This window comes from Pan troglodytes, chromosome 1 (assembly GCF_028858775.2).
Source record: "Pan troglodytes isolate AG18354 chromosome 1, NHGRI_mPanTro3-v2.0_pri, whole genome shotgun sequence".
Lineage (NCBI taxonomy): Eukaryota > Metazoa > Chordata > Mammalia > Primates > Hominidae > Pan > Pan troglodytes.
The window spans coordinates 116853956-116869780 of record NC_072398.2 but is presented as its reverse complement, the minus strand read 5'-3'; positions in this window follow the sequence as shown (position 1 = coordinate 116869780).

The window sequence follows — 15825 nt, the reverse complement described above, 5'->3', positions numbered from 1 at the left end:
ATCACACCACTGCACTCCAGCCTGGGCAACAGAGTGAGACCCCGTCTAAAAAAAAAAGAAGGCTAATTTAGAGGAAAACATATAATGAAATAATAGTTCATTACGTGTATCCATAGCACATAATGAACCCCTACTACTCGACAATACAAGAATAAATAACCCAATTTGGAGATGAGACCTAGATTCCCTTAGATAGCCTGTCTTGCCCTCTCTTCTGTCCAGTGCTGTCAGATCTCTGACCAGCAATGCAGTGTGGTCAAGTGAGAATGTCAAGAGCTGTTGTAGAAGCAGAGATCTAGTTGAAGCTACTTTATCTAATGTTTACTCATGAAATCTTACCTGCCTAGCCCTAACCTCATGGAAAAATTGATCACCTGTGTTTTGGTGCCCCTCTATCTCATTCACACATCTCTTGAGGCATTTGTAGCATTTTCTTATACATTCTTATTCACATGCCTGTGTTTTTCTTAGCAGCCTGATAACCATTAACATGTGTCTTTATCAACTGGCACAGCTCCTGGCACTAAGGGGAAGCTCAATGAACATTTGTGGAATGAAAATCTTTATAAGTGAAGTACTGTAGCCCAGAAAAGACTTGGATGGAAAGCCTAAGAGGGTCTAGAACCTTGAAGGAGACACACCAATAGAGAGGGGCAGTTGGAAGTGGGGGCGGTAGACTGGATCCAAGGACCAGGAGAAAGGTCTGTTAGGCAGAACATATGTTCAGGCAAACAACAGGTGCTGATCCAAACAAATAGTTGGCATCATGAGGGCTGAGCCAAAAGTACAGGGTGTCTCTAGAAGAGGAGAGTGTAGTTCCCAGGAGCTGGCAAACAGGCGCTTGTCAGGGATGCAGGCAGGTGGCTGGCGTAGGAAGATGTGATGGCAGGAAGTATCAACTTACCATCCCCAGCATCTAGCAGGTGCCTAACAAAAATGTTTGAGTGAATCAATGGCCCCTGCCCTCCAGAGGATTACAGTCTGGTTGAAGAACAAGGCTATGATACATAATCTTTGAAATTAAGAGCTGTTAAGAGAAAGTCCCTCAGATAACAACTGGATGAGTATGTCCTGAATTCTCTCCTTGCAGCCAAACCAAAAGTTTCCTGCAAAGCTTTATGATACTTAAGTGATTTTGAGGAAAATACCAATGATAACATAAAATTCTTAAAAGTTTTCAGGTCACCTTTTTCCTGTTTCATTTCATGTCCTTCCTCGTCTACACACTCATGTATTTTAGTTTGTCGTTTCTTTCTTCTTTTAGAAACGTGGCCTCACTGGTTGGGCACGGTGGCTCATGCCTGTGATTCCAGCACTTTGGGAGGCCGAGGAGGGTGGATCACTTGAGGTCAGGAGTTCGAGATCAGCTTGGCCAACATGGTGAAACCCCGTCTCTACTAAAAATAAAAAATAAAAAAAATTAGCCAGGCGTGGTGGTGGGCATTTGTAATCCCAGCTACTTGGGAGGCTGAGGCAGGAGAATTGCTTGAACCTGGGAGGCGGAGTTTGCAGTGAGCCGAGATCACACCATTGTACCCCAGCCTGGCATCAATAGTGAAACTCCATCTAAAAAAAAAAAAAAGAAAAGAAAAAAAAGAAAACAAAACAAAAACAAAAAAAGAAACATGGTCTCACTATGTCACCCAGGCTGGAGTACACAGACACCATCATGGTACACTATAGCCTTGAACTCCTGGGCTTAAAGGATCCTCCCATCTCAGCCTCCAGAGTCGCTGGGATTACTGGTGTGCAATACTGCACCTGGCTCTGTGGTTTCTTAACTGTCCTTGTTATCAGCCCTGAAGAATGAAGCCCATTTTGCACAACAGCACAATTTAGTTTTAGCTTTTTTTTAAAAGTTATTTTCAGGCCAGTAGGGGAGATTCTTTCCTTCAAGCCAACTGAGACCAGTAAGTGTGTAGAACAGAGAAAGTTACTAAAAGAATTTGAGACTCCCTCATTCCCTTTCAATCTTTTCAATGCAAGTATGGTAACACGTTGGGGACAGCTAGGTCAATGATTCATTTAAAGGCAAAAATGACTGCAGAATTCAAAATCCCTAGGCCAAGGATGACATTAAACAGAGAAAACCAATCATGCATATTTTACACATTGATCTCTAGGGTAGAAATCAAAGAAACTCCCGTGCCACCCCAGATTTGTTTTATGGTCTACAATTTGGTTATGATAGATTTCTTCCACTTATAGTCACACAGTGGCCCCTAGAGAAATGGTCTATGAGAAAACAGTCTTCCTTTGTGAGAGTAAATATATGAAAAGCCTTGCAGTCCCCCTGCTAATAGTGCCTGCAGGTCTCCGGCAATTATATTCTCTACTTTGGGATGTGTAGATTAAATGAAAGGTTCTTATGTTATGGTAGTGTGGCCAGACATCTAAAGAGACAACATGCATCTATTAGAAAGGGTATAAGCAGCAAGCCTTACTGTAGTGTATTAAAGAACCAGTTAAGGAAGTCCAGGCTTGGTGGCTCATGCCTGTAATCCCAGCACTTTGGGAGGCTGAGATGGACAGATCACTTGAGTTCAGGAGTTCAAGATCAGCCTGGGCAACATAGTGAAACCCTGTCTCTACCAAAAATACAAAAAATTAGCCAGGCATGGTGGCACAGACTGTAATCCCAGCTACTCAGGAGGCTGAGGTGGGACGACTGCTTGAGCCTGGGAGGTAGAGGTTGCAGTGAGCCGAGATTGGGCCACTGCACGCCAATCTGGGTGACAGAGTGAGACCTTGTCTCAAAAAAAAAAAAAAAAAAAGAACCAGCTCAGGAAGAAAAGGAAATGTTCTTGTATAGCTACACTTCCACAGCTATAGTTGTGAGCCTATGGTCACAGCTCACTGCAGCCTCAAGCTCCCAGGCTCAGGTCATCCTCCCACCTCAGCATGCCGATTAGCTGGGACTACAGGAGTGTGCCACCACGCCCAACTAATTTTTGTATTTTTTGAAGAGATGAGGTTTCACCATGTTGCCCAGGCTTGTCTCGAACTCCTGGGCTCAGGCAATTCTCCTGCCTTGGCCTCCCAAATTGTTAGGATTACTGGTGTGACCCACTGCGCTTGGCCAAAACTTAAAGTTTTATATATAATTCACACCCACTAGAATAGCCAAAATGAAAGTGTTGAAGAAGGTGTAAGGCAACTGAAACTCTCAAACATTATTGGGGGAATATAAATTGTATGACCACTTCAGAAAACTGTTAGGCAGTATCTTCCAAAGCTGAGCATACATAGGCCCTATGACATAGCATTTCCACTCTTAGGTATACGATACGCCTAGCAGAAATGCACCATATATTTACCAAATTTCACATAGTAGAAAGTCCATGGCAGCACTATTCAAAAAAGCCTCAAACTAGAAATAACACAAATGTTCAACAGAAGTAGAATAGATAAATAGATAGTGGTATTTTCATAATGGGATTCCATACAACAATAACAAAAAATAAATTACAATCTCATGTAACAATAAAAATGAATCTCACAATGTTGAGTGAAAAAAGGCAAATGAAGGAGTTATATATGTTGCCATTTATATAAAATTGAAAAACAGACAAATACAACAAGTAATGTATGGTGTTATAAATCAGGATACTTGTTACCCTTGGGAGGGGGCAGTGACTGGGAAGGGCATGAGGTGGGCCTCTGGGATGATATTCATGTTCTGTTTCTTCATCTAGATTTTGGGTACATGGGTATGTTCTCTTTGGGAAAATTCAGCGAGCCGTGCACCTGTGATTAGTGTGCTTTTCTCTATGTACTTTTACTTCAATAGAAAATTTACATAAAATGGTTTAATGTAATTATAGTCTGTATGTTTACTAGGCAGTTTTATGTAATTATAGCCCAGGATCATATTTGCAATAATAATCCAAATCTCAATCCTTTATGCTGCCCATAACTGCTGATCTACTGATCAGCAAACAACAGGTGCAAACAACAGGCTTTTATTTTTTCAGTGTTCAATTCTCCAGCTATATCTGAGAATTCCCAGAAAATACATAATTTTGGGGAACCATCAGTTTTTGGTGATCTCTTCGTCATGTATAATCAGGGGCTCTGTGGACCCTCTCCTCTGTTGTCCACTGTTACTTTCATCATTTCCGGTGCTGGCCTTGCCACTGCTGTCCTTCTCTTGACATCTCTTTCTCTCTCCCAGTCTCCCGTGCCCTCTTCTCTCTGGCCAGTATATCCACATGTCCAGTTCTTTCAGAGAGGACTCCCTCAGCTCTGCCATGTGAGCTCTTAGATACAATTCTAGCATTTCTACCACTGCCTTACCCTCCCAGAGCTCACAGGTACCCTGGGACCAAAGGGGGACTGCATGGAAGGGTAGCAAGTACCACTGGGCATTATGCCTGGAGCTCCTGCTCCTCTGACTCCAGACGCTACTGCTCAGTTGACCCGCTCTAGATACGTTTCTTTATTCCTGGTCATCTGCTCTCGGGGGACCAGTTGAGAGTCCCTAGTGTCCTGCATCCTTCAGGGTTCTCCAGTTCTTTAGATAGCTCAGTAGACCTCTGAACCTCAATTACAGACAAGGCTCTAGTCCTTTCTAACCAGCAAATACATCACCTGAGCCTCTTGTATCCAGGACTTTACCAGTTTTGGAACTCAAAGTCCCACGAGCCCCTCAGTCCCAAGCAAATCAGGATGATTGGTCACCCTACTAATCTGGTTTCTGGGTCCCAGAATGGGCCCCACCAGAGACAGCTGGACATGTACTTCATTTTTCCCAAATCTCCATGGCAGTTAGGAGGCTTATGTGCCCAGAGCACACACAGGACCTTCAGGAACAGTGTTGCTCATGTCCACATGCAAGTCTATTGGTAAGGCCTGGACAAGCAAATTAAGAAACTGAGAATTAAAAAAAAAAAAAATGAACTTGGACCCACAATCAGTTGAAGATTCTAACCTAAATGTGGCAAACCTAATTCTTCCTGGTCAACATATCTAGCCAACACATCTACCATTTCTAGCCAGTTCTTGTCTTCTGGCTTTCCAGTTAGGTCCTTACATAAAGACAAGGCTCACAGGGAAGTCAGCCCTATGATAAGGATTATCAGAGATCAGCAACAGAGGGAGGCAACTGGACACTGAATATCCTGGAGATCCATCAAGGAGAGAGCCCAATTCTTTAGAATGGGTGTCAACCAAGGAGAGAAAATTCTCATTCTAATGGGCTGCAGAGTGAAGTAAATAAGAGATTGATCCAGTAAAATTGCATTCAAGTTGGAAATTTGTTTTGTCATTAAAGCAAAAGAATAATGAAATACTAGCTAGCCCGTTGTTCTTAGATAACACTCTGTGAGTAGTGTTGATCTTAATGGTCCTTAAACATGTTCAGGTGAAAAATAGTCTGAGGTGAAAGTGCTCTTCACCAAAAATAAAACAAAATAAAAATATGATAAAATACTGCTATGTTAAATGTTCACTAAAAGAATATATTAGTGCTCACACTAGATTTAGTATAAGTAAATGGTAAACAATTATAGATAGAACTGAGAAAATTTTCCCATTAACTTTTTTTTTCCCTAGAGAAATGCCATTATTTGATTCAAATTCAGTTAAAAAAAATTCTGGTTTACAGAATAAGTAGAGGCTGAGTTTGAGAACTACTGCTTTAAGGAACAAGACTCCTTAGGATTTGTACTTGGGTTTGCTTCAGATCTGTCTGTTTTCTTAAGCTAATAGAATACTTCCTACCACAGTCTTGGTTTTGCTCTTAATTTACCTTACAAATTCTATTATTTATACAGTTCAAGGAGGAATCAGATGGCCAATTTATTGAGGTTTTACTCTGTGGAACAAAAGCTAGTTTCCCCTTCCTCAACATGGTCGGGCTTACTTCTTATTCTCATGCTTCTAGTATTCGCAGGCGATGACAGAGGGCTCCTGGGTGACTGTGTATACTTGCTGCAATGCAGAGCCCAGGGATGTGGTCCCACAGCCAACAAGCCTCATTCAGCAACTAAGGAGGTGATTTATTGGCGGGGGGAGAGGGGATGAAGAAGAGCCAGTTGCAAATGAGTGTCCTGTGACTCTAAAGGACGATGTTGTTGGTAAAGAGCCATGAAGGTCATCCTGTTGGCTAGCTTGGCTTACCAGCTGGAGGGCTGCTGTGCCTAGAGCTTAGCAAGCTCAGTTACAACTCTTTTGCAGTGGGAGAGGCTTCAGTGAGAAAGGCTGATGATATCTTACTGTATTTCAGCGTGATATGATGTTGACAACAGGTCCTACATAAAATTGTGGGGCCTGGCAAAGCATCCCACTATTGGCCCTGGTAAGCCTTCTCCACTGTGTCCCACCTCCATCACCTAGCCTGCTCTCTCTAAATTGCTTTGACTTATGAAGTGCAGACTTGGCCCAATTCGTAACTACTTCTTTTTCAATTTCCTCAGGAGCAAAATTATCTCACAATGCAGTTGTTGACCAAATGAGGTAACACAGCCAGGCATGGTGGCTCATGCCTATAATTCTAACACTTTGGGAGGCCAAGATGGAAGGATGCTTGAGGTCAGGGGTTGGAGACCAGCCTGGGCAACACAGCGAGACTTCGTCTCTACTAAAAATAAAAATTTATCTAGGCATAGTGGTGCACACCTGTAGTCCCAGCTACTCAGGAGGCTGAGGCAGGAGGATCAACTGAGCCCAGGAGTTCAAGGCTGCAGTGAGCCATGATCATGCCATTGCACTTCATCCTGGAGGACCGAATGAGACCCTGTCTCCAAAAAAAAAAAAAAAAAAAAAAAAAAAAAGGAGAGAGAGAGAGAGAGAGAGGTAGCATGAGAGGCTTGGAAAGAGTAAGTTAACTCTTTCCAACTGCTCACAAGTTAAATTCATCTTGGTTAATCCTAGTTGGAGTAGTGAAACAGAATTCAACTGTGTTTCGTAAACCTCCATGAGGGGGCTCCCTTTCATTCCAAATTCAGTGTGTGGAGTTCAGTGCTTTTTTCTTATAGCCTTAAGTGAAGGGATGGAACAGAGCACGTTGCCTCATATCCCCTCAGCCCAGAAATTGGACATGGTTCTCACTGAAGATTATGACTAGCAAAGGTCCTTTTTCTGTATGCCTTTAGCAAATAATCCTCTTAAGAACCTCAAAAACTCTGTCAGTTTTGAAATCCATTTTTATGGGGCAATATTATGGCCGCACCACAGACAAACAAGTGATAATACATGCATAAGTCTCAACTACAACAGAGTGTGGGAATGGAGATAGAAGCCACTTCATGGGGGGAACAAAAGAAACTGTCAAAGGTTGGAATGCTTATGGAAAATCTATTTTGTGCTAGGTGTTTTATAGATGTTTAATTTAATCTTCTGTAACAGAGATTGGTAAACTGTGGCCCAAAGATCAAATTCAGCTAGCTGACTTTTTGTAAATAAAGTCTTATTGGAACACAGGCTTGCTAATTTTTGTTGACGTATTGTCAATGTGCTTTCACCATACAATGGCAGAGACTGCATGGTCTATAGACTAAAATCTTTACAATCTGGCTCATTACAGAAAAGGTTTGCTGATCCCTTCTCTATAGCTGTGTGAGATGGGAAGTATTTACATTTTACGGATGAATAAACTGAAACTCAGAGAAATTAAGTAGCCCAAAGTCACACTGCTAATAAATGGCAGAGCTAGAAGTTGACTCAGGCTGAACTTATTTCCAAAGCTCTCACTCTTTCTGCTATTGTTGCACACAAACCTCCCCAGTTTATTAAGTGCCTATGTAGGCCTGGTGTTTTACGTTGTGAATCTTATTTATTTTAATGAATTCAAACTGCTGTGCATTGTTTTCAAGGATCTGCACAATCCAATTTCAGCTTGACTTTCCTGCCCCATCTCCTACTCCTCCCCCGTGGGCCTAGCTAAAGTCAACCTGGTGCTGTTGCTGTTCCCAAACACACCTTTCACTTCCTCTCTCTGTGATTCATTTCATGATTCCACTACCCAAAAATAAACAGCTCTCTCAGTTTTCAGAACCGGCCTTCTTCCAGGAATCCTACCTTGACCACCCGCTGAGAAGTGCTCTCTCTCCCTCTTCTGACATGAAGAGCAGTTATTCTTCCTGGTGGTTTAGTGCTGATCATATGCTGCCTTCAATTATCTTTTTACAGGCATGTCTTATCTTCCAAAGGAGGCTGTAAATTTCCTGAGTGTGAGGACTGTGCACACTCCTCTCCACACCCTGGTAGAGTGTGTCATCTGCATTGGTGTTGTATAATGGTAGGTCAATTTGATGTATGAACACTCTTCCATTGAAATAAACCTGGCTTGCCCTTCCACACAACTCAACATGTAACCGAAAGCACAAGACCAGCACCTGGATGTGGGGTATAATGCGTGATGAAATGAAGAAAAATGCAGGAAAAAGTGTAAGGAAATAAGCATCTCACCTCTATTTTTAACTCTTTAACCTGCAGGGTAAAAAAAAAAAAAAATGTAGCATTAGCTTTCCTTTCAGCCATGTGAGCTAACAGTGCCTTTCCTAGGACAGCAAAGTGATTTCCACCATGAGATCTGGAGGCAGGCCTGGGTTGGAAAATCTCTGCTATTTATTGGCTGTGTACCTTGGGCAAGTTACTGAACCTCTCTAAGCTTCAGTGTCCTCATATGTACAATAAAGAAAGTAATAACTGCCTAATTGGGTTGATGGGAGAAGCAAATGAGGAAATACCCTTAAGACTTTTAGCTCAGTCTCTGGAATATATTACACTCTTAATAATTACCAGCTATTATTTTTCCATAGCACCATCCCTAGATGGGCACCAGATCTAAATATTTAAGACCAACTGAACTCTGTCCACCTACTGCTGTGCATTAACCATCCTTCCTGACTGTGTCATCAAACAACACTACTACAAGGTGGCCCATTGCAATCTGAGGGCTTACCAAGGAAGGGGATGATGAATACCCTACCCACAGCATCTATATTTTAATGAGATGTGAGAAGCAGGAAAACAAATTTCATCTCTTTCCCTGCTCTCTAAACACTACTTATAGCAGACATGTGGTTCCTTCTCTAACTTTAGGGTTTTTTTGTTTGTTTTGTTTTGTTCTTTTTCTTTTGCTTCTGTCAACTCTACCTGTAGTTCTAAACTGGAGACAGAATTAAGAAACAGTCATGTGTCCTGGTCTGCTAATGCAATGTCTCAGGGTCTCTTGGGTAAACTCTCTTTGATAACAATATCTGCCACCTTCTAGAGAACCCAGTACCTCTGCTTTGCTCTACTGTTACCTTTAGCCCTGCCCACCCATTCCTTTCTTCCCTACACTTTCTCAGCTGGTTATCAGTTCAGGGCACACCTGAGTTTTCAGATTTAAGTACCAACTCTACAATAGGATGAGGAATTGGGGTTGACGTAAGCAACACACAGATAGAGAAGCTACTGGTATTAACCATTAACCAGCTTGCTTAGCTGAACTCTGGCTTGACAGCTCGTATCTCTTTCTCTTTCCACTTGGTCTAATTTTTCAACATTGTTCTTAATAGCTGTCTGAACTCTTACAATAGTTACTCCCCTGGATTCTGTGCTTACAAAGCCTGTCACATAATCCTTATCTCTAGAGATCCCAGCCTGGTATAAACTGTTGTTCTGGTTTTCTAGCCTCTTCACATAGAGGAATCCCAAATATCCTAACAGATGTAGCTAAGAATATAATCCCAGGTAATCATCCGTCTCCCACCTCGCCCTGCATTCCATTTCCCCTCCAAAAAAGTCTTGATATAAGATATATAATAACTCTCCATAATGCTTCCATTTATTTTTATTGAGTACACAGGATGACTGGTTCCTTTTTCAGTTGACCTTTTGAAGCTGTTAAACTGGTTTCTCTATATCAACAGCTGAAACAAATTGCCATGAATAAAATCTCACAGGGGAAAAACGTGAATGGAGAACATACTGGTATAATTTAAGCCCATAAGACACAATTATACAGGACAAAAGTCCCCATTGCATGGACATGGATGGAGGGAAACATTTTATAGCCTAATCTGGGAAATCTCTGTACATAACTGTAAGTGTTGATAATTAAAGCAACTATTAAAGAATCCATTGCTAATGGATGAAGTGCCTCCAGAAGCAGCCAAGAGAAACTGAAGCTATTATAGTGAGTCCTACAGTAGGAAAGGGATACAAAGTTTGAAAAATAAGAGAGCTAATATAGTTAAAGTTGTGAACCAGAAAAGATTTCTGGTTGAGAAGAGTCAGGAAGTTAAGCTGGGAAGTGAGTGCAGCTGGAGTACTAACTACACGACAAGGGAAAGTCTGCTTCGGGGATCAGGCCCAGCAAGAGGCTCAGTGAGGTTGTGGGGAGGGAGGCTTACAGAGCCAGGGCACCGAGAGCTGGCCAAGACTTACCTCTACTGGAAGAGCACCAGCTCTGTGTCCACTCTGGGTTGTTGTCCACCTCTTAAAAAGTTTCTGCTTGATGAGAGCGTGTGGCTCCTGAAGAGTCCCTCTGAGTTTTGTAGAAGAGAGAGGGGGAGGGCTACATTCCTGGAGGGACTCCTGAACTGCTCTGTGTGCAGCACAGCTGGAAGCACTCGGTGGGACAGGCAAAGCATGAGGCAAGATCCCTGTGCCAAAGAGCTTCAAATTGGGGAGACAGAACCAATAGATTGCATGAAACATCCCAAGAGCCAATGAAAACAGTATAAAATGAAACGAGTATTTTGTGGTCCAGTTTATCAGAATGATAGGCATTCATTGTGGGGAGGAATATATAGTAGGGAAAGGGGAATTTAGAGAGAGAAAAAAAACCCTGTAAAATGGAAAGCTGAGCCCCAGCCACTGAATAGAAGTCTTAAGAGTGAGATCCAGTCCCTAGATAATTTGGTGTCCCTTCAAATTAATATCCTTTTGCAGCAAGAGATGTGAAAGTTGATGATTATTTTCATTAATAAAATAAAATCTCTCCTTATGCTCAAATAGGGGATTTGCTATATGCACTAACTAGAGCAGAATATTCTACTTATTTGGAATTGTTCTTTGCTTCACAATTTTTCTAGTGTTCATAACTAGAAAGCATTATTCACTCACGCTCACAAAGGGCAAAGATAACTTGCTTGGTGTAGTTACACAGGCTTGGTCAAAATATTTTTTCTGAAAGTGCTATGAGGATAGCAAGACCACTGGTGGCATACGAAAAGTGAACTTTACTTTTTAATCTAAATGCTTAATGGTAATTCCTTCATAGCAAAAATTTATTCACACATCACTTGCAGAATCTATACACAGGAATATGTTTTTAAAGTTTCTCCTGTATTAGTTATTTATTTATTGGCTCTCATACCAATAAAACATTTGCCACATTTCTATAGTTTTTGTTCTCTCTTCAGTTTTCATTTCAATTGTCCAATTAGATAATCTCAATGGGAGATATACTAAATGAATTAAAATTAATAGTCTAAAAAATATCTTATTCCCCGTGCTATGCCACATATTGTTCAGTTTCAGAATTCAACTGCTAGCTTCTGATCTTCTTAGGATTGGGATAGGACTCTAATTACACCAAGAAACATGCATGTATATATCGCAGATAAACCTGCAGCCCTAGGAGTGTTTTTACATTTCTATCCAAACACACTTCCTTCTTAAGTGGGAGTAAAAACTAATTTACATTTCATCACTTGTGTTGTAGTGTTGGTAAAAACTTGAGTTAAATAGGGCTGAATCTCTGATTAATTCCAGTAATATTTTAGTGCATCCATGAATTGAGGCCTGGGGCAGCTGAGTCTGCCCTTAGTCTGGTCCTCACTTTGTAACCATGCTCATGTCACTGAAACTCTCTAAACTCAGTTTTCGCATCTGTAAAATGTGGATATTAATATCTACAGAATCTACTTCATAGGGCCACTCAAAGCTCAAATGAAATAATGAATGTGAAAACATTTTTGCAAGGAGGACGATGTTGGACATCTGTAGGCTATTATTTCACTAGTGAAGGAGAATATGAGATTATTAAAGAAATATTGCAAGGAGAATCCTGTCTTACAAGACTCCTTGACTTCTTGTCAAACAACTCTCTTAAATCCATGGTTCATAATATATGAGGGAGTGGGGTGTTATTGGAGAGAGCAATGGCTTGCCAGTGTGTGACACTAGGTCAAGTCTCCAGCACCATACTAAACTGAAATGCGTGAATTTGGGTAAATCACTTAACCTCTTCAGTTTCTTCATTTGTAAAATTAGATGTTTGGATTAAAACCCTTATGTATTCTAGATAGCATGGATAGCAGGCTTTTCAGATCGAGATACTTAGGATTTGCTGAAATATGCATACTGCAAGCCCAAGCACCTGTCTTCTTCTTCTTCACTGATGTGTCCTACAGTGTCATACACTAGGCCTGATATATAGCAGTGCTCAGTAAAAATATATGTTGAATATAAGAATGACAGTTCAATCACTGTATCAACTGATTTATGGGGTAATTTTATATAATTTAATGTACTTTTGTTTCTTTCAACAAAGGTGAATGGTTAAATATCAAATTCCATGTAATTAATAAGAGCTACTTTTCTGAGACTTATTACCTAAGTAAGTCCACAAGTCCAAAAAATGATTCTGATTTTGGTTTGAAGAAAAAGACCAGCATGCCTTAAAAGGGATGTAATATTTAAATTCAGGATTTTCTGGAACTTGGCTTTATTGCCTTGTCTATGCAATTTCTTCTAGCAGTAAAATGTTAAGATCTAAAACAGCCAACTTTATTTTTACTCCTTCCCACCCTCACCCTCACCCCCTCATCCTGGACCCATTTTGGCCTTCCAAAATGCTCTGTAGATCTTCTGAGTGACAAGTTGTTTCTAGGCTCAGGATCTTTATACTTAAGATTCCTTTGATCCCAAATCACTTCCCTCCTTCCTCTGTACCTGGCCAACTCCTCCCCCTTCCAGGCTCAGCTAGAAACTTTGTCAGAAAATGTTTCCTCACCCCTAAGACTATGGTAGGTGCCAGTAGCACCCTGGACATTTTTCTAATGTAGTGTGTCTATATCGGGTCATTTATCACATTAGATTGTCATTAAGAAATTAACGTGAAGAAGGTCAGAGCACAGACACTGGAGCTACACTGTTTGGGTTCTGAGCCAACTAGAAGATGAAATGGGGAAGGAAGGTAAATTGGGTGAGGGTGGTAACAGTAGTACCTGCCTCATAAGGTTGTCAAGAGTATTGAATGACTAAAGGGTTCATATACAAAGCATATTGAACAAGGTTTAGCACACAGTATCAGAATCAGCAAATACCAGAATATCTGAGATTCTGATTCTGGCACTAAATATTATTATTACCTGTTTGGTCAACTCGAGTCTATAAGCTCTTTGAGAGGAGAAACCATATTTTATTCACTATTGTATTCCTAGCACTGTAAATGCTCCATAAATATGTATTGAATAAATAGATTTATCTTTTCTCCTTCACTGAAGCCATATCTCCTTAGTTGATCAGAAACAATAAACCTGGTGATGAAGCCACAATGCTTCCAGAGAAAAGACGAGTAGGTGGGGCGTGCTAGTCAAGTCAGATGCCAAAGCAGTCTTATTGAGAATAGGAGAAAGTTTTGGTGACACCACTTAAAAAGCTGTGACTGGTGGTACGTTATAAGAAAATTAGCATGCCAATGGAAATGAAACTGAGACTACTGAGTGTAGACACAGTAAAAGAAAACAAAGCAGTTTACTGCCTCATTCAGCCTACAGGGATGGAGTCATTTACTTTTAGTCTATCTACTGGTATAGAGAGTCTGTATGTCATTACCGTGATACTGTGTCCACTGTCCACACTCCTCAGCATGGTTCACAATGGCATTCTGGGTCCGTTCCTACTTCTCCAGTCTCAGGCAATGTTCTTCATTTCAGCTGCCCTGTCCCACCTTTCACAGCATTGCAGGTCTTTGCCCTTACCTGAAGCGCCTAGCTCCTTCCTCAGAAAACCTACATCTACGCTTAAGACTTGGCTCAGGCGTCACCACTGGGGAAGTGATTTCTGACACCCCCAATTTCTTCAGCACCCATTATCTGCTATGCAAGCTCAGTGATAACAGCTCTGTCTCCTTGCGTGGTTATCATTCTTTCACTGGATTGTGCTCACGGCTTGAGTCTTCATTTTGGTGTCCCTCACGCTGAGCACTGTGCAGGGAAGAGAGCAGGTGCAAATTAACACACTACGTTTTCTACTATTGAATGAATAAATGGATGGAACTATATTTTGTTCACTGTTGAAGGGACGGATGGATGGGGCTTCCTGGCTTTCGCTTTCACACTCTGACTCTGAATGTTCCCATTTTTTCTTCTTGTTACGTGGACTTAAATTCAGCCTCTGAATCCGACTGCTGAACGATCTTGGGTAAATACAGCCTCTCAGAGCCTTATTTTCCTTATTTGTGAAATACAGATTATGTGAATATTAAACACATTAGATGGTTCCTGGTTTATAATAAATTTCATGTAAATGATCAGACGATCTGCAAGTAACAGTTTTGTATCTTCATTTCTAATCTTTATACATTTAACTGTCTTTTCTTGTTGGGTTGGAGTAGATTTCCAGTACCAAGTGGAAGAGTAGCAGTGATATTGAGCATCCTTTTCCTGTATCTAATCTGAGAGAGAGAGAGAGCATCAAAAATTTCTCCATTAAATCAGATACAGATTTGTTTAAAAAGCTTAGTAAACTAAATATCTTTCTAGTTTTTGGAGTGTGGAGGTGAGTAAAATCTACACCTTGACCTATGTTATCTACTTTTCCTGTAACTCACAGTTGATTTTCCTTCTCTTCCCAACCTTGAGGGATTAGAGGTTCCAGGCTATATGAAGCCCAGCAAAGAAACAGTGTCTTTGCCTTTAGCTAGGAGAAACATTTGTAGAAGGCAGGCTGTTTTAGAGCCAGTCTTCAGCCCAGCTAATCCCAGTGATAACATCCCCTCCTCCTCCCTCCACTTCCTTTGGGAAATACTTTCACTTTCCCCTTCCCTAAATTCTCCTGTAGGGAATAAGATATACTTCAAAATCTGAAAATGTTAATGAAATATGCACTTTTATACATTACGTTTCAATAAAAATTTACTTTGAAAAAGTATATCTAAGACAAGTTGTCCACAAATGAACAGTGATGTTCCTCACAGCTGCTTTAAAAATATTCATTAAGTGTATACAGCAAATTTCTTATGAGTTCCTACTGTAAAAGCTGAGCACAGTGTTGGACTCTTGGGACAAAATTAGGAATGATACAGACATAGAGATCCCTACTCTTGTGGAGTTTCCAGCTAGTTGCAAGAGAGAAAAAAGCCAGGTAAACAAAATTTAAAGCGTTTTGAATAGAAGGAAACAAAGGACTAGCAGAAAATAAAGGGGGCTACTTCAGATAGAGTGGCCAGAGAAAACTGCTATAAGCAGGTGACATTTAGGTTTAAGATGAGAAGGAGCTACCCACAGAAAGGCTGGGGCTGGAGGTGGAGTGTTGACTCCAGGCATAAATGGGGGAAAGGCCCTGATCTGGGTGGGAATAGAATATAAGTTTTAGGACTTAAGATGAAGCAGCTAAATGCCACCAGGACACAAAACAAAACATAAGATTGGAAAACCAAGCTGTATGTTACCTACTAATAAACCAACCAGGCTAAACAATCACTTTAAGGATTGAATTTGTTTGTTCGTTTGTTTTTGATAGAGACCAAGTCTCACTTTGTCACCCAGGCTGTAGTGCAGTGGCATGATTAGAGCTCACTGTATCCTTGACCTCCCGGGCTAAAGCAATCCTTCTGCCCCAGCCTTCCAAGTAGCTGGGACTACAAGAATGCACTACCATGTA